Source organism: Electrona antarctica (assembly GCF_951216825.1).
Source record: "Electrona antarctica genome assembly, chromosome: 5".
NCBI lineage: Eukaryota > Metazoa > Chordata > Actinopteri > Myctophiformes > Myctophidae > Electrona > Electrona antarctica.
The window spans coordinates 28,804,092-28,813,953 of record NC_136810.1 but is presented as its reverse complement, the minus strand read 5'-3'; the positions used below and the strand labels follow the sequence as shown (position 1 = coordinate 28,813,953).

Sequence of the window (9,862 nt, the reverse complement as noted above, 5' to 3'; positions counted from 1 at the left end):
AGCGGAAATAACGTCACGTCATGAGGTGGCCGGAACCAAGCGCGCCTCCAAAATTATTCACCTAGTTTAAAACATGTTTCTTTTGGTATAATTATTGTTGTCACGTGCCAATCTTTTATTTTAACTTGTAGCCGACTCACTAAACTAATTGATCGCATTATGCAGGGAACAAAAACAATGCGACGCCAACCAGGAACCACCGGCTCAGTTTTAGAATGAATAGCAGGCTTTCCTACGTGGTGTAAAGCCTGGTGACGCGAGGTTAGCAGACTTGTAAAGCCTGGTGACGTGAGGTTAGCATACTTGTAAAGCCTGGTGACGCGAGGTTAGCAGACTTGTAAAGCCTGGTGACGCGAGGTTAGCTTACTTGTAAAGCCTGGTGACGCGAGGTTACCAGACTTGTAAAGCCTGGTGACACGAGGTTAGCAGACTTGTAAAGCCTGGTGACGCGAGGTTAGCAGACTTGTAAAGCCTGGTGACGCGAGGTTAGCATACTTGTAAAGCCCGGTGACGTGAGGTTACCAGACTTGTAAGTGTGTTGAGAAATAGACATGCGGACCAAATTCCTCTTCCTCACCAGAGACATAGTTTTAAAAATAAGTTTTACACTACATTTAGGAAATGTGAGTCTGTAGATCAGTTATTTTGGTATGTATAAAACAGGTTAAACTGTAACCACAATACTATCCTAATCCCAACCTGAATATTTTCCTAATTGTAAGCCTAAAGAATGTGTTTCAAACTGAACAAACAACCCCTTGTCTTGTACAGTAAGGGAATCTTTTGATTTCTTTATGTTCCTCCATCAACTACACGCACGCACGCACGCACGCACGCACACACGCACACGCACACGCACACGCACACGCACACGCACACGCACACGCACACAGCAAAGCAATTAATTGAATAGGAGGATTTGTAACATGTGTCAGCATTGCATTCCCTTATTGGATGACACGTGGACGTTCCTTTAATAATTAATGGGATACAGTCTTCTTCCCGGGCCCCTCTCTCTCTCTCTCTCTCTCTCTCTCTCTCTCTTTCTCTCTCTCTCTCTCTCTCTGCCCCATCAGTGAAGTTGGTGCACAGTGAACAGTACAGTAGCTCATGCCATTCACCTGCGTTGACCCTGGCTACCACTGGGGTGCACGCTAGTCTCTTACTGGTTGACCTTGCTTGATTCCTTTTAGCCCATGTTTAATGCATTTAGACCTGCAGGCTGATTCTACACATTTTCCGATTCTACAGTTTTCAAGATTTGTCAATTTGGCAGATGTACAAGCTCGCAGTGCGGCAACAAGTGAGCTTTATTTGCCATTTTTGAATAGCCACCGCTAAAACCTAAAAGGACACAGGTGCTTTCCCGGTTTTAATGGGCTAAGGGGCTTGACGCTCGCTATCTTGCAGTATGTTGCCTGATGTTGCATGTGTTTGTGTGACTGTGTGTGTGTGTGTGACTGTGTGTGTGTGTGTGTGTGTGTGTGTTCGTGTGTGTGTGTTCGTGTTTGCGTGTGTTTCCACTTGACTCGGGTTAGCAGAGCTCTTGTTGTCTTGTCGGTCATGGCTGGCCAGAGAGCAGTCAGTCTGTTTGGGGAGACACAGAGGAAGTGGAGACTGTGTTCAGACAGCCCACAAGGCCTCTCTTTCTTTCTTAAGATATAAGAGATAAGAGGTTTCTACAAGGAGCATATTGTCACTGTCGGGTGGAAACCTTGTATCTCCAAAACCAGTACTTATCAGGGGAAAAAAGACATTGGCCTACTTAACCACTTTCACTTAAAAAAATAAACAACAACTTCAAGCTCACTTTTCTAGATCTGCTACTCTATGTGTCGCTACTTTGTGTCGACACTCTTGTAAGACCCTAGTGCATGTAGCCTACTAAAAAAAATATATATATATATATATATATATATATATATATATATATATAAAAAGACATTTGGAGATACAAGGTTTCTGTTGGGGTGACCATATACGGTTCTCACGCTTTCAGAATTATTCAAAGAATGTTCGAAAGAATATCAGATGTACAACCCGCGCTGCAAGCTTGTAGATATTTTTTATCTCAAATGACACCGGTGCTCTCCTGGTTTTAATGGGTTAATAATACATATATAGGGGTGCATTGGATTTCTTTCTTTCTTTCTTTCTTTCTTTTCTCTAGTCCCTCTCCCGTCACATATATATATATATTTCCTGCTGTTCCGGGCCGGCTCCTGTGTCCAAACCCCCCCGGCTATGCCAGTTGAATGGCGCTCATTATCGGGGATATTTCAGGCTGATTCTGCTGGAAACGTATGTGGCTGCATGTCTCTGCTGCCCGCTGTGAAGCAGCTATAGCCCCCCGGCCCCCCCCTCCACTGGTCTCACACTCAGGGTTGCAGCAGGATTTAAGCTAATCGCGCATGTAGCATTGTCATGGACACTATAGCTATAGTGCACGCAAACACACACGCATGCATGCACGCATGCACGCACGCACGCACACAATCAGTCACTCTCACATGCACACACAAATCATGAATGAATCATTTCACAGCCCCCCCCCCCCCCCCCCCACCCCACCTCCACCCACCCGCAACAACAAAACAGCAGAATGATAAATGCCAGCAGACACGTGTCCCTGCACGCACGCACGCACACACGCACGCACGCACGCACGCACGCACGCACGCACGCACGCACGCACGCACGCACGCACTCACGCACTCACGCACGCACGCACGCACACACGCACACACGCACGCACGCACGCATGCATGCACGCACGCCTGTGCCGGCACACACTTCACCGACATGGATATGTTTCCCATCCATTCACATTGTGCAGGTCAGGGCTCTGTGTTACCTCAGGGGCCATACTGTACATACTGTACATACAGACACGTGTAAACGTTGAACATCAACACCACCAAACACAAACAATAGAGTCTCTCTTACATACTTAGGAAAAATAAAAATGTGATGGCATCGTGACTACGAGCTGTGCGGCCTCTCTCCTTTCTCAGTCATTCTCTTACATACTGTACCATATATCTGTTTCACACCAGTAAACTAACCGCAGAGCATTGATCCCCTAGTGATGACAGTATAGTGGGGCTAGAAGATCCATGTGTGCTTTTGCCTTGGTACAGTATGTAGTAGGCCTATGTATCCATGTAGAGGGGAAAGCCTTGGTACAGTATGTAGTAGGCCTATGTATCCATGTAGAGGTACAGTATGTAGTAGGCCTATGTATCCATGTAGAGGGAAAAGCCTTGGTACAGTATGTAGTAGGCCTATGTATCCATGTAGAGGGGAAAGCCTTGGTACAGTATGTAGTAGGCCTATGTATCCATGTAGAGGTACAGTATGTAGTAGGCCTATGTATCCATGTAGAGGGAAAAGCCTTGGTACAGTATGTAGTAGGCCTATGTATCCATGTAGAGGGGAAAGCCTTGGTACAGTATGTAGTAGGCCTATGTATCCATGTAGAGGTACAGTATGTAGTAGGCCTATGTATCCATGTAGAGGGAAAAGCCTTGGTACAGTATGTAGTAGGCCTATGTATCCATGTAGAGGGGAAAGCCTTGGTACAGTATGTAGTAGGCCTATGTATCCATGTAGAGGGGAAAGCCTTGGTACAGTATGTAGTAGGCCTATGTATCCATGTAGAGGGGAAAGCCTTGGTACAGTATGTAGTAGGCCTATGTATCCATGTAGAGGGGAAAGCCTTGGTACAGTATGTAGTAGGCCTATGTATCCATGTAGAGGGAAAAGCCTTGGTACAGTATGTAGTAGGCCTATGTATCCATGTAGAGGGAAAAGCCTTGGTACAGTATGTAGTAGGCCTATGTATCCATGTAGAGGTACAGTATGTAGTAGGCCTATGTATCCATGTAGAGGTACAGTATGTAGTAGGCCTATGTATCCATGTAGAGGGAAAAGCCTTGGTACAGTATGTAGTAGGCCTATGTATCCATGTAGAGGGAAAAGCCTTGGTACAGTATGTAGTAGGCCTATGTATCCATGTAGAGGTACAGTATGTAGTAGGCCTATGTATCCATGTAGAGGTACAGTATGTAGTAGGCCTATGTATCCATGTAGAGGTACAGTATGTAGTAGGCCTATGTATCCATGTAGAGGGGAAAAGAGTGTGCACTAGGGCTTTCACTTCTACTGATTTTTACTTGTTGACTAGTTGCCTAGTTTACTAGTCGACTAGTTGTTTAACTAGGTCTACCTATGTAAAAAAATATCAAAAAAAGATATTTTACTAGTCGACTAGTTGAATAGTCGCCTAGTTGCTTAAAGCCCTAGTGTGCAGTTTGTGCACATCAATAATGGATTTCCTTGCGCCTCTGGCTGAATGGGAACGGCTCAATGTCAGAAAAGTGTGCTCGGACTTTTTCTCACCTCATCATGTCAACAGTATGAAGTATTACAGTATTATTATTTTTATTGTTTTTGACAGCCAGCTGCCCTAGATATTTTCCAATGTGTCTATTGATTTTCTCTGCATTTGTTTCACTTCACTGATGGTCATTAAATGGAAAACTAGAACAGCATTCCCAGATGTTATATTTATTTACAGTATTATGTGAGTTTGTTGACAGTTCAGTTTTGACACGTGAAAATAAATCTGTCCCCGTAGACCCTCTTCTATACGGAGCTGAGCTGCACTGTACTGTACGTGAGCTATTTATTGTCCCCCTCTACACAAAATATGTTTGGCCAAAAATAGACAATCTACATTAAGCTCACAACACTTTGCTGAGAGAAAGTCATCAGGATACACGTGTTACAGCATCACTGTATCCACGTATACATTGGATATTCCAAAAAATAGAAGATGTACAAGCGCGCAGCACGGCACGAAGTGCTGTAATCCTGTACATTTGCTATTTTTGAAAATCTTGAATTTTGATTTATTTTATAACACAACTCTTCTCTTCTGGCGGGTCTCTGGCACAAAACATTTTCAGATGGGGGTCCACAGCCAAATACATATCAATTCGGGGGTCCTTTAGTGAAAGCCACTGCTCTATAACCGAGTTGCACAGTTTTTTCCCTCTATACCAAATCTCCTTGACAAGAAATGTAGTTGTTTTTGAGGGGCGCAAGCCCCTCCTCTATACAGCTTTAATGTTTGTGTTGTCTGAACAAACATTAAAAATGCCATTGAAACAATGAACGGATAATTTACGTCAGAGCCTATACTGTATATGTGTCTGAGCAAATTGGCATATGTATGTCGGTGGGAAGTGGAACAATATAATAAGGGACCACCATTCTTGATGATGATGTATGATTAGAGCGCCCCTCACTTCACACGGGTGTGATTTTTACTGTGTATACAGGCCGTGAGCATATGGAATAATCCTGTCTCGCTTCCTTGATTGTCTCACTCTGCTTGACCCCATCAGAGCTGTACCACGCATGACACCTGTCCACATGACGGCCTGTCCACATGACGGCCTGTCCACATGACGGCCTGTCCACATGTACCTGTATGTGTGCACGTATATGAACCCCTCAAGCTGAGGGTTAATGCCTCCAAAAAGAGGTCTCTGTCTCTATTAGTGAGGGGCAGAACATCCTCAAGGAGACATCAATTTCCCTGTGTGACGTGTGTGTGTGTGTGTGTGTGTGTGTGTGTGTGTGTGTGTGTGTGTGTGTGTGTGTGTGTGTGTGTGTGTGCGCGTGTGCGTGTGTGTGTGGTAGTAGTGTTAAGGTTGCTGAGATTTCGAGGAGGGCAGTTGAGGAATGAGGAGATGATTGCTATGGAGATCGATTTGGTCATCAGGTCAACAGCACTGCTGCGTGAGATGCTGTTTATCGGCGTAATATACAGACCTGCTGAGTCAGCGATATGCCCAAGGTGACCCTCGTTCCATCACGGAACACGTGTGTTTTCCGCCGTCGTACTTGTGAGAACGTGTGTCCACATAAGTATAGTAGTATTTGAGAATATTGAGAGGATCATTTTCCTAAACACTTCAGGTGGGGCTAGGTGATTTAAGGATAGAATAGTTAATTTTGTTGACAGTTTGCAAACAAAGAAAGTACAATTACGCAAGCAATGCTACAAGCAGCCTTGATGTCTTTTTGTTTCCATTCTGGTCCTATGCATTCAATTCATTATCGAGACCAGGATTAAGTTCAGTTTTAGAAATGTTGATGTTCAGTTCAATGTTCATGTTTAGGTATATGGTATATGGTACCCAGAGTTACGGGTACATTTGGTTCCATACTCCGAGTTAAATGAACACTCACGGTTTCACGGTGTGTTGGTGTAACTTTCTAATCATTTAGATTGGGAAGGCAGACACACAACACGTCTCCTACCCCGTCACAACCAGCCCATATGAGGCCCTGGCTTTAAAAACACCCTGCTAGTTCATAGATATATAGCGAGATTTAATGACATATCTGGATCTATTCTGAATTCCCACTGCTGCAGAGAAAGTAGTGTATAAATAAGACATGAGAATGGTGCTGCTGTCTTCCTGTCTATCCAGGAGCAAGGGCCGCCATTTATTTTGAATCATAAGCTATTGAATAGGCTGTAAGGCTGGTGCTTATTGGACTGTTGCGTAACTTGCGTTTTCTAGCTTTCTCCCTCATGTCTCTGTTGTTGTCGGTCTGTTTGGGTTCACTTGTCTTTCTCCTGTACTTCGTCTCAGAGGTGTCTGTGCTTCAGTGTGGCGCATGTAAGAGACACGATACGAGAGGCACTCGCATGACAGACAGACAGACAGACAGACAGACAGACAGACAGACAGATTTACAAGAGAGAGAGATGGGAGGGACAGAGGTACAGGAGAGAGCGAGTTTTAGTTTTCATTTTGCTTTAATTCAACTACATTTCAAAAGTGGCTCCCAACCATCGTGACCATCACGTTTCACAGTCTCCATGTACAGTAACTTCACACGCACGCACGCACGCACGCACGCACGCACGCACGCACGCACGCACGCACGCACGCGCACGCACACACACACACACACACACACACACACACACACACACACACACACACACTTCCTTATCCTTCCCCTTTCTTACTCAGTAGGTCATTCTGGGTATTCTGGGGTGATCTGTAGGCGTAGTAACTCATGTTGTCTTTGCATTAGCATGGTGATATTGTTGCTGCTGTGAATGGCCTTGTAGATCTCCTTGTTAGTGTTGACCTTGGCACCATTGATGTGCCACAATGTCACCGGGAAACATGCCAGCTCTCTTGGCTGGGGAGCCTTGTGTCGACCTCAACGATCAGAATTCCATGTGTAACATCTGTAAAGTTATTGACTCTTAGCTTCAGCTCGGCAATAATACTTGGAGTCTTCACACCAATATATCTGCGTTAGGTCTCTGATTTGTTTTTGTCTGCAGCTTTGTCCAGGAACTGTCTTAAATGATCAGATGGTATGGCAAAGGAGATCCCAGCAGTGCCCATCATGGTGTTTATACCAATAACTTCACCATCCAAATTAATCAAGGGGCCTCCAGAATTGCCGAAATAGATGGCAGCATCGGTCTGGATGTAATCCATTTTGGAGTTGGACAGGCCGAGCTCCTACTGCCTCTCTGGACTGAGCTGACAATTCCGGATGTAATGGGGTAATGGAGTGCAAATGGGCTGCTCACGGCGACCACAGACTCCCCTTGCCGCACATCAGCGGACCGCCCAATGGTGAGGGTGGGCAAGGGATGCTTGGCACTGATCTTGATTGTGGCTGATCTTGATCCACGTCTTGCACGGTGGCATGGTATCTCTCTCCATTAGTCAGATGCACACGGACACAGCTCTTGTTGGCCACAACATGGGCATTTGTGACAATAAGACCATCACTGCTGACAATGAAACCAGAGCCGTTGGACACGGCTACCTCCCTTCCAGAAAGTGGATGCCTGCCTAGTATTTCAATGTACACAACAGCAGGAGTAGATTTTTCCACCACATCAGCAATAAAGTTGTATTCATAATGGGGGCTGTCTGGTTTATAAGGAGAGGCACACTGGGCGGACAGAACAAACCGTTCCAGGATGGAACCAGAGACTGTGGTTCTTCTGTCTTGTCCATCATCCTTGTCCTTGTTCAAAAGGGCCACAGAACCAAGTCCCAACCCGGACCCGAGGGCCACGGATCTGAGGACACTGTCCCAAGAAGAGCCACCCTGGCCACTTCCTGAAGTCCACGTTCCTCTGTCAACAAGACATGCCGTGTTTCCATCGCTCCGTGAGATCTTCTGCTTACAGATGGTAAGCAGAAGTTGTTTGGATCAACGTGTTGAAGGTGAGCCTGCCAGGATGATCTTTAGGTCTTTGCCTCCTGAAGATCGAGAATTTAAAATATCAATTTAAAGTAGAAACTTGTAGGTCTTCAGCTGCGCTTTAAAAATGTCTACAGAGGCTGCCTGTCGAAGGTAGAGAGCTGTACCACGCATGATACATGACACCTGTCCTCATGACGGCCTGTCCACATGTACTCGTATGTGTGCACGTATACTTTAATAGAACCCCTCAAGCTGAGGGTCAATGTCTCCAAAAAGAGAATTTAAAAGATCAATTAAAAGCAAGAGTGTAGAAGTAGGTCTTGAGCTGCGTTTTAAAAACCTGCAGTCGAAAAAAATGAAACCGGATAAAGTTGTCACTGTTCAACAGGGTAATAACGCAAATTTGGCTTCGAGTTTTGACATGCGCAGTGCCGCCGCACGCACACTGGCTGTGGGAGGCACATTCAAGAACTGCAGTCAGAGAGAGAGAGAGAGAGGGGGGGGGGGGGGGGGGGGAGAGGGGGCAAGAGAGAGGGAGAGAGAGAGAGAGAGAGAGAGAGAGAGAGAGATTGGGGGTAGTCTGCCTGACAACCCAGATTTCCTAACCTAATAATAAGATAGATGCCTGTGGCTCTGAACATGTCCACGGGCAACGCTCTACAGTACTGTACTGTACATACAGCACAGTATGTCACACAACCACCTCCTGAGCGTCCATTTAACTCTGAGCTTAATTAACACTCAGGGTGTTATACTGTCCAGACTCCAGTCCCAGTGGTGTGGCTGGAGGACATAGAGGACAGTTGTACTGTAGGTCAGTGCTTCTCGTATGTTTAAAACATTGTTATTTTTTATTTTATTTTTCATTGCGATACCAATAAATGAAAGTATACCGCGTTGGTTCCACCAATTCATGTCGGAACACAATCGAGTGATCTTTATTATTCTTTATTCATATGGATCCCCATTAGCTTCCACCGAAGTAGCAGCTACTCTTCCTTGTTTTAACACAATAAAAACATGTACAATCTTGCAAAAATACATTCATAATAAAAACAACACTAAACAAGACAACCCCTTAAATTACGTCAATTCATTCAAATTAAAATTGAGGTGTCTTTTAAGGAGCCTCTTAAAACTAGACTTACTGGGTGCTTCCGTGATTATGTTGGGTAATGTGGCCCTGAAAATTACAGATCTGCAAACCGCATTTGTTATGGGTTTTTCTTTGATCATGTGACCTATAGTAGCCTGCCTGGTAGATGACGATCTCTCACATACTGTATTTGTGAATACAGACAAACTGGTTGTTTACTATGACAAATATTCCTAAAGAAACTCACTAAATTGCATGCCAACCTCTCCTCTACTCCGAGCCATGAGAGACTGGCATGCAATCTCTCTGTACTCTGCCTCACACCCACTGGACAGTGCAGTGCATTAAAATGCTTGCAGCCAACCCATCTGACACTTTGGAGATGTTGGAGATCCAGAACAGGTTGAGAGCCACCGCTGCTGTACAGTATAGGCGACACAATGTGGACGTGTTGAATCAATAATTTATGTAGGGATTTAATTACATAACGACACGGTGCCG

The 9,862-nt window shown here is 45.0% G+C and overlaps 1 protein-coding gene and 1 pseudogene across 2 annotated transcripts in view; one reads left to right on the top strand and one right to left on the bottom strand.

Moving 5' to 3' along the window:
- The window catches only part of LOC306923926 (serine/threonine-protein kinase BRSK2-like), a gene marked incomplete at both ends in the record, with an annotated part of 353,012 nt that overhangs the window by 148,610 nt on the left and 194,540 nt on the right, over nucleotides 1–9,862 (top strand). The gene's annotated exons all lie outside the window — the stretch shown is intronic.
- LOC306923203 (serine protease HTRA2, mitochondrial-like) overlaps nucleotides 7,063–9,862 on the bottom strand; it is a 20,008-nt pseudogene continuing 17,208 nt past the window's right edge. Inside the window, exon 2 of the transcript in view lies at nucleotides 7,063–8,194. The product of the transcript in view is annotated as a serine protease HTRA2, mitochondrial-like (transcript). The remainder of the gene's footprint in view (nucleotides 8,195–9,862) is intronic.